At 54.5% G+C, this 14,099-nt stretch overlaps 1 long non-coding RNA gene across 1 annotated transcript; it reads left to right on the forward strand.

The window, feature by feature from the left end:
* Positions 1 to 348: 348 nt before the first annotated feature.
* LOC125124987 (uncharacterized) lies at positions 349 to 5,867 on the forward strand. Its single transcript, XR_007134344.1, has 3 exons — positions 349 to 669; positions 4,059 to 4,163; positions 4,603 to 5,867. It is a non-coding gene; the product is annotated as an uncharacterized LOC125124987 (long non-coding RNA).
* Positions 5,868 to 14,099: the final 8,232 nt, after the last annotated feature.

Genomic DNA, 14,099 nt, shown 5'->3' on the forward strand with positions numbered 1-14,099 from the left:
CACTGAAAGGGGAGGGACCCTGGGGGTAGCCCTGTGGCTGGTAGGGGTCCTGAGGGTGATGTTTGCACGGAAACATGTGGGATCAGAAAACTGCTACCTATGCTCTGCCCCCACCAGCAACAGTCCCTACGTTGTCTCTTGTGAACTAGGCAGAAAGGGCTGCTCCGATCACATGCATGCTCCCCAATGGGGAAACTGATGCCCAAGTTAAGAGCCAGAGACTTAGAGAAGCCGCTCCTTGCTGGGCTCATCTGCAGACCTCTCAGGCCAGCAAAGCTCCCCTTTGTGCCCCTGGCAGCCCCTCCTCAGTGAGGGGGATCTGGGCACAGAGTGAGCAGGGCAGTTTTGTTCTGACCCCCAGGGTCCTCCCTGCCCGCGGTCATGTGCCACAGAGGCTGTGCGGGGAGGGAGGGAGATGGGCTTTGAGGGCCAGGGTCCGATCCCGCGGGAGAGGTGGAGGGGCCCAGCCTGGTGCTTCCTGGGGCCGCCCCACCCTGCCCGCGAGCACAGTCCAGGGTTTCATGCCCTTCGAACCGCACTTGTGATCGGTATTGACAGGCGGCAGGATAATCATTAACCGCTGCCAGGGGCTGGGCCAACGGCTCAAAAGGCGCTGGGCCCGGGGGGCCCCACTTCCTCCTTGTGCCTCAAGGGCCAGCGGGCACCCAGGTAAGAGCCTCCCCCGGGCGGTCAGAACCCTGCAGCCCCTCTGTCCCCAAGGTGCCTCTGAGCCCAGCCCAGCTGAGGAAAAAAGGAAGGGACCTGGGCAATTGCTGGGTGACCCTAGGAAGTCCCTTCCAGCCCCTGGGCCTCTTTCCACCTGTGGGGTGAGGGGGTCAGGACTCCTGCTGCCGCTGCCGCTGCCTCTGCCAGACCAAACCAGACAAGGCACTGGGTCTTGCCCGGGAAAACTTTCGAAGGATCTGCTGAGAGCTTTGGGGACAGGGGTTGGGGGTCACCGGCTAAGGTGGCTGCAGAGGACTCCTGCCCTCAGCCAACCTTGCCGCCTCCCCGGGGGGAGAGCCCCACTTCAGGGAGCCAGTCAGTCCAGGCAGCCCCCGAGGCCCTGTTCTGTGACCTTGGGCAGCCTCCTTTGCCTCCCAGGGCTGGCTTCCATCGCTGCAAAAGCAGAATATAGCTCAGGTCCGTTCCGAAAGCTCAGAGTCCCAGCTCTTCCTCTCCAAAGTCTTTGGAGTCTCCAAAATGTCCCCTAGGTCTCGGCAGAACTGGCATTGTAACTGTCACTGAGGTCCCCTGGGCCAGAACCTGTCTGGGGGGTGGGGTGAGAACACGCTTTGCAGGAGAAAAGGCTGTTACCCCAGGGACCTCAGGCCAGTTCAGGGACCCCAGCCAACCCTCCCTCCTCTCCTGCTGGGGGGCCAGACCCAAAGCTTGAAGGGAGGGTGGCTGGCCAGTGTGCAGGGGGGCTTCACAAGCCCTGATTGGCGTGTGAGGAAGCAGCGGCAGCTCAGAGAGGTTAAGCCACTTGCCCGAGATCACTCAGCTCTCAGGCCACCGAGGCGCTCAGTGCTCTTCCCGATGGACCTTGGCTTCCAGCCTGGTTCTTGGCGTTCCACGGCAGGTTTCCAGTTCCCCGTTTGTCCCCTTCCCCCTCCCCCTCCTCTGTCCCTCTCCGGTGTCTCTGCCTGTGCCTCTCATTTCTTTCTCCTGTGGCCTCTGGGCCTCACTCTCCCACTTTCGCCCCCTCTCCCACCGCCCCTCTCTCTTTCCATCTCATCTGCAGCTTCATATATGGGGCCATCTGGAATCTGGGCATTCAGAGGGCCCCGGAGCTGGTCAGATGCCCAGCCGTCCATCCCTGTCCCTCTGCCCTGTGGCTGCAGCAGGAAGGGTGGGCAAAGGGCAGGGAGTGGAGGCCGCAGCAGCCGAACCTGGAACAGGGGCTCAGCTCTGGTTTGGAAAGAAACGAGGAAACAAGGAACTTGGGGAGAGAGGGTGCGGGGGTGTCGGAGCGGGCAAAGGCTGCCAGGGGCTGTAAACTGGAGCCACTCCCAGCTTTATGAGCAGATCTGGGCTTGAGACCGGACTTCGCCCAGAGAAGGAGAGCTGGCATCAGCCTCCAGGCGTGGGCCCTCGATGATAAGGAGTCTCAATAAAAAGACAATGGACCTGGGGCCATGAAGACCCAGGGCGCCCAGTGGGTGGGCTTGCTCTACTCCCCAGAGGCTGCCCAAAGGGAGCTGCCAGGCAGGCAGGGCCCAGGCCTCCAGTTGGCTGCCACCCCCTGTAACAGCAACTCCATGTGGAAGTGCCCACTAGTTCCAGTGGGGCTGCTGTTATCTGGGGTGGGGGCCAGTGCCCTCGGAGGAGGAGAGGTGGCTGCTGTCCAGCAGACCAGCAGGGATCCCCACAGCCACGATCCCAGGCCCAGGATGGTGCAGGGTGGTGGGCTGTCGGCAGGCTGCCAAGACCGAGTGCACAGGGCTCTGACCTATGAATTGACAGCCAGTGCTCTCATCTCCCCTCTGGCTGCCAATTCCATAGGTCACAGGTATGTTCGCCTCAATGCCAGCCTCCAGGACCTGCGGGGGTTGGGGGGGGCGGGGGGAGCAGGACAGGAGTGTCCAGTGGGCAACGAAGACTCGCCGTCTCAGTGCAGCAATCAAGGCCCAGCCCCCTCCTCCCCATTTCCACTTTTCCATTTCCTTTCTCCTGAGCGCAAACTGCTTTCGGTCCCCACCTATACTGACTGTGCTTTGTCCAGGCTGTTCCCTCTGCCTGGAACACCCTTCCCTGCTTTTTTGCCAGGCTCACTTTTTTTTTTTTTCTTTTTAGGGCCGCAACCCACAGAATATGAAGGTTCCCAGTCTAGGGGTCAAATCCAGGCTGTAGGTGCTGGCCTACACCACAGCCACAGCAACACCATATCCAAGCCACCTCTGGGACCTACACCACAGCTCACAGCAATGCAGGATCCTTAACCCACTGAATGAGGCCAGGGATGGAACCTGCATCCTCATGGATACTAGTCAGATTCGTTTCTGCTGAGCCACGACGGGCACTCCCAAATCTTTTTTTCCTTTTTAGGGCCGTCCCTGCGGCATATGGAAGTTCCCAGCCTAGGAGACGAATTGGAGCTATAGCTGCTGGCCTACGCCACAGCCACAGCAATGTGGGATCTGACAGGCTCACTTTTAATAACTGTTCCAAGCTCTGCCCAAGCATTTGCTGCCTCCAGGAAGCCTTCCTAAAGCTGTAAGTCGCTGGCCAGGCACCCAGGCACCCTGTGTTTCTCCCAGTGTTTGCTCTCCCCACCACCTATGAGCTCAGCCCCCAGCCCAAGCCGAGCCCAGGTGTGTGCTCAGGAAATTGTCTAAACAGGTCCTGAGCCTCCATCTGGCACCCTGAGGAAGCACCACCACCAGCCAGTGTGGCCAAGGGGAGCCCAGGACTCTAGGTTCCAGCCTGTGCTGGAGTCCTCCAGCCCCCAGGCCACCCCCGGCCCTTTCTCCTCTCTTGCCAGGCTCTTCTCCCCAGGCTGCCCAGCCCAGCTCCCCACGCCCTGCCCCAACTCCCCGCGGTAGCCTCACTCCTGCCTGCTTTTTATAAAATGGGCTTTGGGGAACAGTTTTATTTGTTGTATTTGTTTTGTCTTTTTAGGGCCGCACCTGCGGCATATGGAGGTTCCCAGGCTAGGGGCTGAATCGGAGCTATAGCCGCCGGCCTGCACCACAGCCACAGCCAAGCCAGATCTGAGCTAGTTTTATTTGAATAAAAAGATTTCAGCTACTAAAAAATTAGAATTTAAACATTGGTAACAAGACCTGGGAATACAGTCCAAATTGCTTAATCACAGGAACCGGTTCTTGGACCCTTTCTGCACGCTGGGCACTTGCATACATTAATCTCCACAGCCTCGAGAGGTATCTGACAGAAACCTGTTTGGGGGAAGAGGCGGCATGTTCAGCCGCCTGCTCTGGTCCCTCTGTGGAGGCCCAGCTCAGAGGCTCCTTCCCTGGCTGAGGTTTCTGCCCCCTTCCTCTACCTGCCCAGCTCCGTGGGCCTCTCCCACAGCCGCCTTATCTCATTCACTGCAGGGTTCAGAGCTCTGCGAGCTTATCTTATCCTTGTGCTGGTCCCAGACTCCTTGAGGGCAAAGTCCAGGACTCATTCATCCTCCTCGTCTGGGCAGCCCCAACACAGTAAGTGTCCACGGGACACTGGCCGAACGGAAGGGACCTGAACTCCGACCCTGCAGCTGTGGGGCCCCAGACCTAGAGTCCTGGCTTAGGGTGGAAGTGGGGGGCAGGCAGCCTCCTGCTCTGGGTTTCCTCCTCCATGTGCCTCTACACAGCCCCTGATGGCTCTTAGACACATGTGCCTGGAGTTCCCGCTGTGGCAGAGTGGGTTAAGAATCAGACTGCAAGACTTCCTGTCGTGGCTATTAAGAAACCAACTAGTGTCCATGAGGACTCGGGTTTGATCCCTGGCCTCACTCAGTGGGTTAAGGATCCAGCATTGCCGTGAGCTGTGGTGTAGGTCCCAGATGCGTCTCAGATCTGGCGTTGCTGTGGCTGTGGTGTACGCCAGCAGCTACAGCTCCAATTCTATCTCTAGCCTGGGAATCTCCATATACCGAAGGTGCGGCCATAAAGTTAAAGAAGGGAAAAAAGAAAGGAAACTTGTGCAAGGCAGACCCAGCTCCCTCTGACTGGCTCCTTGATCACCGTGGACCTGTGCCCTTTTTCCGGCAGGCCCTGGGGTGGGCTTGTGCACGTCTTGCCTCGCCAGGATCCTGAGGCCGCCTGTTCACCACCAGAGCCAGCTTCGCCCACTCCCCACTCGCTGGTCCCCAGGATGCTCGTGGCCTCTCTTAGAGCTTCCGCCACATCCCATCACCCACACCTGCTCTTCTGCCTCAGCCTGTGAACTCCCCGGGAGCAGCAGGCACTGATTTCTTGTTTCCTGTGGCCTCGGAGAGTGGCACAGAACAGGTGCCAAAGAAATGTCCGCTGAAGCAGTGACCACGTTCATCGAACGAAGGTGCTCAGGGGAGGTGGGGAGCAGATGCCTGGAGAGGGCGGCACCACGGCTGCATGTAGGAGGCCTTCAAGAAATGCCAGCCACCGTCTTCATCACCATCACTGCCCATTTGTGAACAATGTGGTACTGGTTCCAACCTCAAAGAAAAGGCGATGGGGAAAGGAGTGGTCAGAGCTGGGTGGCCTAGATCAGGAAAGGCTCCCTGGGAAAGGTAGAGTGTGGGAGTTCCCACTGTGGTTCAGTGGTAATGAACCCGACTAACATCCACGAGGACGTGGGTTTGATCCTTGGCCTCGCTCAGTGGGTTAAGGATCCGGTGTCGCGATGAGCTGTGGTTAGGTCGCTGTCGAGGCTCGGATCTGGCGTTCCTGTGGCTGTGGGGGGATAGGCCGACAGTTACAGCTGCACTTCAACCCCTAGCCTGGGAACTTCTATATGCCGCACCTGCTGCCCTAAAAAGACAAAAAGAAAAAAGAAAGGTAGAGATTGAGTTCAGTTTTTGCTGAAGTGAAGCCCAGGGAAAAAAAGGTCATGAGCTCTGCAGGGGAAGGAGTGGCGTGACAGACAGGGACAGCGGTGCATCAAAGAGGAGAGGGCTTGGAGTTCCCGTCGTGGCGCAGTGGTGAACGAATCTGACTAGGAACCATGAGGTTGCGGGTTCGATCCCTGGCCTCGCTCAGTGGGTTAAGGAGCCGGCGTTGCCGTGAACTTCGATGTAGGTCGCAAACACGGCTTTGGATCCCATGTTGCTGTGGCTCTGTCGTAGGCCAGCGGCTACAGCTCCGATTCGACCCCTAGCCTGGGAACCTCCGTATGCCGCGGGAAGCGGCCCTAGAAAAAAGCAAAAAGACCAAAAAAAAAAAGGAGTGGGCTTGCGGGGGTGCCGGCTCTTCCGCCAGCCATGCATCTGTGGCCACCAGCAGAGGGCGCCCGGGACCGCATCTCACAAGCGCTGGGCGGGGTCCGCCCTCCCCGCCCCTCCCTCCCCAGCCCGGACCCCAGCAGCCGTCCCCGCCCCTCCCGGGCCCCTGCCCGCCCGCCGGCGACGGTCAGCCCCCCTACAGGCAGCGGCGGCGCAATCAGTCTTTGCTGGTGACCCATCCCCAGGGAAACACAAGGCTGACCTTTACCGGAATCACTGCCTTGCCTTTCTCTGCGGTTTACCAGCCAGGTAAAAACGATGTGTTCATTTTGCCTGGGGTGGTCGCGGTTCGTTATGTCAGTGGAATCCTGCGGCTGTGTCCTCTGTCGCCGCGGTTTGTTCACGTTGTTCGCAGCCAGCGATGTTCCGTCGTAAGAGTAGAATCCAGGTGCTTTGTCCAGTCCACTGTAAATGGACCTTGGTGCCGCTGCTAATGAGGCAGCAAATGGCATAACAACGGACCCCACGGTGCCTGAAGCAGCGGTACCTTGGTGCAAGCCTTTTTCTTTTTGTTTTTGACAATTAGGAAACTTTCAGAAAAGTTGCAAGAAAAGTGCAATGACGCTCCATATACCCTTGGCTCACATCCACCAGAGTAGCTACCCATGTTGCCACATTGGCTCTCTCTCTCCCTCTGTCACATACATACACATTTTTTTTCCTGAACCATTCCACACGTAAGCTACATAGCTCACGACCCCGCACTCTTTAAGTATTTCAACATGCATCCCTTGAGAAAAATGACATTTCTTACACAACCACAGCATGGTTACCAAATTTAGGCCTGGTGACAGTGATGCAACGCTGGGATCTGGCATGTGGTCCACTTTCGAGCGGTTCCCGCTTGTCCCAGTCATGCCTCGAATTTGGTTGTCAGGTCTGTACCTTATTTTTTTAGGGCCACACCCATGGCACATGGAGATTCCCAGGCTAGGAGTCCAATCGGAGTTGTAGCCACCGGCTTACACCACAGCCACAGCAACACCAGATCCGAGCCATATCTGTGACCACCACAGCTCACGGCAACGCCGGATCCTTGACCCACACTGATCGAGGCCAGGGATCCAACCCGCGTCCTCCTAAAGAACTCCCAAGTCTCTTTAGTCTTTAATCTGGAACCATCCTCAGCCTTACTTTGTTTTTAAAGACCTTGACATTTTTGACAGTATAGACATTGTACAGAATGTCCCTCAGCATTTTTTCCCCCTTTCCTCTTCCCCCCAGTTAAGAAAATCAGTTATGTCCATTATATAAAATTTGGACAATATAGGAGTTCCCACTGTGGCTCAGTGGTTAATGAACCTGAGGACACAGGCTCAATCCCTGGCCTTGCTCAGTGGGTTAAGGATCCGGTGCTGCCGTGAGGTTGCAGTCGTGGCTCAGATCCCATGTTGCTGTGGCTGTGGTGTAAGCCACAAACTACAGCTCTGATTCCACGCCTATCCTGGGAATCTCCATATGCCTCGGGTACAGCCCTAAAAAGAAAAAAAAAAAGACCAAAAAAAGAAAAATTGGACAATATAGAGAAGTAATGTATAGCACAGGGAAATCTGCTCAATACTCCTTGATAGCCTTTATGGGAAAATAATCTGAAAAAGAATGAATACAGGGAGTTCCCTTCATGGCTCAGCGGTTAACAAACCCGACTAGGATCCATGAGGATGCAGGTTCGATCCCCGGCCTCTTAACCCTCTCAGTGGGTTAAGAATCTGGCATTGCCGTGAGCTGTGGTATAGGTCACAGATGCAGCTCAGATCTGGCGTGGCTGTGGCTTGTGGTGTAGGCCGGCAGCTGCAGCTCTGACTGGACCCCTAGCCTGGGAACCTCCACATGCCGCAAGTTCGGGCCAAAAAAAAAAAAAAAAAAATTAAAAACATGTATATAGAAGTTCCTACTGTGGTGCAGCAGAAACGAACCTGACGAGGAACCACGAGGTTGCCGGTTTGATTCCTGGCCCCGCTCAATGGGTTAAGGATCTGGCGTTGCCATGAGCTGTGGTGTAGGTTGCAGGCTCGGCTCGGATGTGGTGTTGCGGTGGCTGTGGCGTAGACCGGCAGCTACAGCTCTGATTAGACCCCTAGCCTGGGAACCTTCATATGCCGCGGGTGCAGTCCTAAAAAGGACAAAAGACAGAAAAACAACAACCAAAAAACCCACATGTATATAAAAGTAAACCAAAATTGCCCCACCTCCACTGATGCAAGGGTGGCGCTTTGGACATTTCCTGTAACCCCTCAGTCAGTGTTGCTGTTTCGTGCCCTCTGCGTATTCACATTCAGTCCCAGGAGGTGGCTGCTTTCCTTAAGCCCCGTTTTACAGCTGGTCCCAGAGACCTTGAGTCTCGCTAGAGCTCACACATGTAGGACTTGTCCCTGATGCTACACTATCTCAGTAGTGGCTGATCGTGTGTGTGTGTGTGTGTGTGTGTGTGTGTGTGTGAAGCCAGGTTACTGTGTTCACTTTAAAATCTGCTTTCTGGAGGAGTTCCCGTCGTGGCGCAGTGGTTAACGAATCCGACTAGGAACCATGAGGCTGTGGGTTCAATCTCTGGTCTCACTCAGTGGGTGAAGGATCCAGCGTTGCCGTGAGCTGTGGTGTAGGTCGCAACTGCGGCTCGGATCTGGCGTTGCTGTGGCTGTGGCGTAGGGCGGCAGCTACAGCTCCGATTATACCCCTAGCCTGGGAACCTCCATATGCCGTGGGAGCAGCCCTAGAAAAAGGCAAAAAGACAAAAGAAAAAAAAAATTTGCTTTCCAGAGAGTTCCTGCTGTGGCTCAGCAGGTTAAGAACATGACATAGTGTCTGTGAGAATGTGGCCTCACTCAGCGGGTTAAGGATCTGGCGTTGTTGCAAGCTGCAGCATAGACAGCTTAGGTCACAGATGCAGCTTGGATCTGGTGTGGCCATGGCTGTGGCATTGGCCTGTAGCTGCAGCTCTTATTCAACCCCTAGCCCAGGAACTTCCAAATGCTGCAGGTACGGCCATAAAAAGAAAAATAGAGTTCCTGTCGTGGCTCAGCAGTGAACAAACTTGACTGGCATCAGGTGTGAGGACTTGGGTTCCACCCCTGGCCTTGCTCGGAGGGTTAAGGAGCCAGCATTGCCGTGAGCTGTGGTGTAGGTTGCAGACGAGGCTTGGATTCCGAGTTGCTGTGGCTGTGGTGTAGGCTGGTGTCTACAGCTCTGATCGGACCCCTAGCCTGGGAACTTCCATATGCCGTGGGTACAGCCCTAAAAAGACAAAAAGACACACACACACACACACACATGAAAGAAAAATAAATAAATAATCCCCTCTCTCAATCACTGGTACTCCATGATCATTTTAGGTTCATTTTCTTTTCATTTCCTGTTGCCAGGAATAGCCAAGCAAATACACTGTTGACAAAAGGCTAAATCCATTGCTGTAGTAGTCTTCTACGCTGCACAACGAACCACCACAAACTAAGTAGCTTAAAACAACAGTCATTTATTAGCTTACGCTTCTACAGGTCAGAAGTCCAGAGTCTCGAGTGCTGAAATCAGGTGTTGCCCAGGCTGAGTTCTGGCCTGGAGGCCCTGGCAGGCATCCACGTCCACGCTCGTCCTTGTTGGACTGGCACGATTCCGTGCTTGCAGCTATAGGACTGAGGTCCCCATGTCCTTGCTGACTGTCCGCTGGGGGCTGCTCTGGGCTCCTAGGGACCACCCACATCCTTCTCACATGGCCCCCCTCCCTCATCAAGCCAACAATGGCACCTCCTTCTTGCACTTGGAGGCGCTGACTTCTGCCACCAGCCAGAGAAAACTCTCTGCTTTGAAAGAGCTGGTGTGGGGATTCCCATCCTGACTCAGTGGGTTAAGAACCTGACACAGTGTCTGTGAGGATGTGGATTCAATCCCTGGCTTTGCGCAGCTTGGTTAAGGATCCAGCATTGCTGCAAGTTGCGGCATAGGTCAAATGTTGCTGTGGCTGTGGTGTAGGCCGGCAGCTGCAGCTCCGATTTGACCCTTAGCCCAGGAACTTCCATATGCCTCAGGAATGGAATAAATAGGAGTTCCCATTGTGTCTCAGTGGTCATGAACCTGACTAGTATCCATAAGGATGTGGGTTTGACCCCTGGCCTCACTCAGTGGGTTAAGGATCTGGTGTTGTGTGGCTGTGGTGTAGGCCGGCAGCTCCAGCTCTGATTCCACCAGTGTGGCCCTAAAAGAAAAAAAAAGAGCAAAAATGAATAAATAACTCAGGCAATGAGGTCAGGCCACTTGGATAATCTACCTAAAGTCAGCTGTGCCAGAGTTCCCTTGCGGCCCAGCAGGTTAGGCGTCTGGCAGTTTGGTTTCTTTTGTTCTGTTTTGTTGTCTTTTGCCTTTTTAGGGCCGCACCTGCGGCATATGGAGGTTCCCAGGCCAGGGGTCTAATCGGAGCTGTAGCTGCCGGCCTACACCACAGCCACAGCAATGCGGGATCCGAGCCACATCTGCGACCTATGCTACAGTTCATGGCAATGCTGGATCCTTAACCCACTGAGCAAGGCCAGGCATTGAAACCCGCAACCTCATGGCTCCTAGTCGGATTTGTTTCCACTGCACCACAACAGGAACTCCCAGGCAGGCATCCGGCATTCTCATTGCAGCAGCTCTGGTTGCTGCTCCAGCACGGGTTCCACCCCTGGCCCTTGAAGTTCCGCAGGCTGTGAGCACAGCCAAAAAAATAAAAAATAAAAATAAAATCAACTGTACCATCAAATGTGACTTATCAGGAAGTTCTCATTGTGGCTCAGTGGAAACGAATCCAACTAATATCCATGAGGATACAGGTTCAATCCCCAGCCTTGCTCTGTGGGTTAAGGATCTGGCATTGTCGTGAGCTATGGTGTAGGTCTCAGACACAGCTTGGACTCATGTTGCTGTGGCTGTGGTGTAGGCCGGTGGCTGTAGCTCTGATTTGACCCCTAGCCTAGGAACTTCCATATGCCATGGGTGTGGCCCTAAAAAGCAAAAAAAAAAAAAAAAAGAAAGAAGAAAGAAAAAAAATTTAAAAATTTTATAAAGCAAAAAACCCCCATGACCTGGAGTTTCCGTCATGGCTCAGTGGTTTGACGAACCCGACTAGTATCCATGAGGATGTGGTTTCAATTGCCAGCCTTGCTCTGTGGGTTAAGCCTCGGGCATGTAGGTCACAGACGCAGCTCAGATCCCCAGTTGCTGTGGCTGTGGTGTAGGCTGGCAGCAACAGCTGTGATTCGACCCCTACCCTGGGAACCTCCATATGCGACCCTAAAAAAAGAAAAACAGACAGAAGACAAAACAAAAAGCAAACAAACAAAAAACCCAAACCATTAGCTATCAAAAAAAAAAAAAGCAAAGAAGCTATGACCTGTCACAGGAGTGACCCCATCATATTCATGGACCCAGGAATTACACCGAGTGTGTGCACGGGGTGGGGAATCTTGGGACCATCCCAATTCTGCTGCCATAATGACCAAAGGGCAGGGGGGTGTTTCAGAGCGAGGTCTTGGGACCAAGGGGCAGCAGGCCAGGCTGGATGTGCAGGAGATGGAGGCTTGACCCCAGCTCTGGAAAGGGTTCTGTGGTCTTCCTGCCCTTCAAGTGCAGATAAGGAGACCCCAAAACCCTGCCAAGGGACCCTTGATGGTATCACAGAAGAAGGCCAAATTCTCACGTGCCAAGTGATTAAGCTCTTCCCCAGAAGTCCCCAAATGCCATGCGTCCACAGCAAAGGCCTGGAGGGCAGGGCTGGGATGGCACCTGAGCTCTCCCAGGAGTTTGGGTAAAGACTCCACCCTGTGTTTAGCAGCAGCTCCTGCCTCAGCAGCCCCTGCAAGCTGGGGCCAGAGGCCGCCAGGACTGGAACCTACATTTAGAAGCCAGGCGGGCAGTGGGAGGCCTCCTTCAGCGCTGTGGTATCAAAAGTGCTCAGGGAGTTCCCAGGTGGCACAGCAGGTTAAGGACCTGGCATTGTCACTGCTGTGGCTCAGATTCCATCCCTGGCCCAGGAACTTCCACATGCTGCTTGCATGTGCCATGAGCATGAGCAAGAAACAAACAAACAAACAAACAAGTGCTCAAAGGCCTCTGCAGCTCAGCTCTACAAAGCTCTGTGGTTATATGCGCTCAGCACCCTGGCACAGCGGAAGCTGCTGCTTCAGGGCAGTGGTCGTCCCAGCCAGGCTCTTAAATCCTCTTGCTTTGCTTTGCCAGCAGCCTGATCCTGTGACTTCAAATGGTTTGAGTGTGGAAAGAGCACAGCATTTGGATTCCAGAGATCTGGCTTTTCATTCCCCCTGTGCGACTTCAGGCCAGCCACGCAGTACACCCAGGCCTCAGGCTTCTTCTGAGTTGGAGAGCAGAGGTCCCAAGCAGCTCTGACACTGTCACCTCCAAGCTGGACACCTGCAGAGGCCTCTGGAGCCCAGAGGCCCCTCCCAGAGCCTTAGCCCCAGGGCTGTGTCCACTGCTTATGCCTCGTCAGGAGAGTGGCCTGGGGGTGCTGAGGGAGAGGGGGGTGAAGACACTGGAGCCCCGGTCTGCAAAGGAATGGGCCTCTTTGGTGCTTTACCTTGGTTTTGGTTTTGTTTTTTTGTCTTTTTAGGGTCGCACCTGCAGCACATGGGAGTTTCCAGGCTAGGGGTCCAATCAGAGTTACAGCTGCCGACCTACACCCCAGCCACAGCCACGCCAGATCCGAGTCGTGTCTGCGACCTACACCACAGCTCACGGCAATGCCGGGTCCTTTAACCCACTGAGAGAGGCCAGGGCTCGAACCCGCAACCTCATGGTTCCTAGTCGGATTCGTTTCTGCTGTGCCACGATGGGAACTCCCCCTTTACCTTATTTTGCCAAAACTGATCTGTTGGCCAAATCTATTCCTCATGGCATCAAGAATGAAAACTGCATATATGCAAACTTCTCAGCGGAAAGCATGAACCACGCCTCAGTCCAGGGACAAACCTATGTTTTTTTGGCTTTTCCCAGACTGATTTTTCTGCCATATTTGGAGAAAAACTCTGTTTGTCTTTTCTTTCTTTTGAAAATGTATTTATTTATTTTTGCTTTTTAGGGCTGCACCCGCAGCCTAGGGAGACTCCCAGGCTAGGGGTCGAATCGGAGCTACAGCTGCCGGCCTACACCACAGCCACAGCAACATAAGATCCGAGCCACGTCTGCGACCTACACCACAGCTCACGGCAACGCCGGATCCTGAACCCACTGAGCGAGGCCAGGGATCGAACCCACAACCTCATGGCATGGTTCCTAGTCAGATTCGTTTCTGCTGTGCCACAACGGGAACACCTCTTTTTTAAAAAAAAGAACAAAAAACATTATTTTTAGGGGCCTTGTAGACCCTTCTCTAGACCAGGCCACGACAGGGCTGAGCAGACCACTTTGAGGGAAGGTGGGAGCAGTCTCCATGGAAACCCAGCGTGTATATGTGGATTTGGAGGAAGAAAACACCGGAAAAAAAGAAGAAACAAAACAAAAAACACCACCGGGGTGGCGGATGGGCATCACGTCCGAGGTGAAGAAAAATAGCTGAATCCTTCTTCAACCTTAGGTCAGGGAACCAGGCAAAAGCAGACAGAAAGTGAAAAGAGAAGAAACCAGAAGTGCAATGGCTCACTCACATTTTATGAAACCTTCCCACCAAACAGAAACTACCCGACACAGAAAGGAAAGCGAGTCAGGACATTTTCACAATCTGGGGTATTATTAGGTATCAAAGCAGCCCAGGAGCTAGGTGCCAAGTGCGTGACACTGGGGAAACTAATTCCCACCCCCTGGAGCCTCGTGAGGGAGACGGAGCCCTTCGTCCGATTCTTTGAGTCCTCGGAGAAAGCGAGTGACATACATAACCAACAGGGGCTGGGTTTCATTTATAAATAACTCAGGAACATTTTGTTGTTTTCAATGTTTTCGGGCTGGGCTTTCCCAGCTCCCAGGGCTCTAGGGAGATGTGAAAACCAAGGCAGGTCAGCGTGAGTGCTGCTGGGACAAGCTCGTGGAACCCTCATTCAGGCCACTAGACAACCACCTCTTTCAGGATCCGCAGCCCCAGGCCCTTCCCTGGAACAGCCCAGAAATCACGTCTTCCGGGGTGGACCCCCGAAAGTGCCATGTAGGATGCAAGTCCTGTGGCTTCTAAGGCTGGCCCAGGAAGTGTGGACCAGGC

The sequence above is a fragment of the Phacochoerus africanus genome, chromosome 4 (assembly GCF_016906955.1).
Source record: "Phacochoerus africanus isolate WHEZ1 chromosome 4, ROS_Pafr_v1, whole genome shotgun sequence".
NCBI classification, from domain to species: domain Eukaryota; kingdom Metazoa; phylum Chordata; class Mammalia; order Artiodactyla; family Suidae; genus Phacochoerus; species Phacochoerus africanus.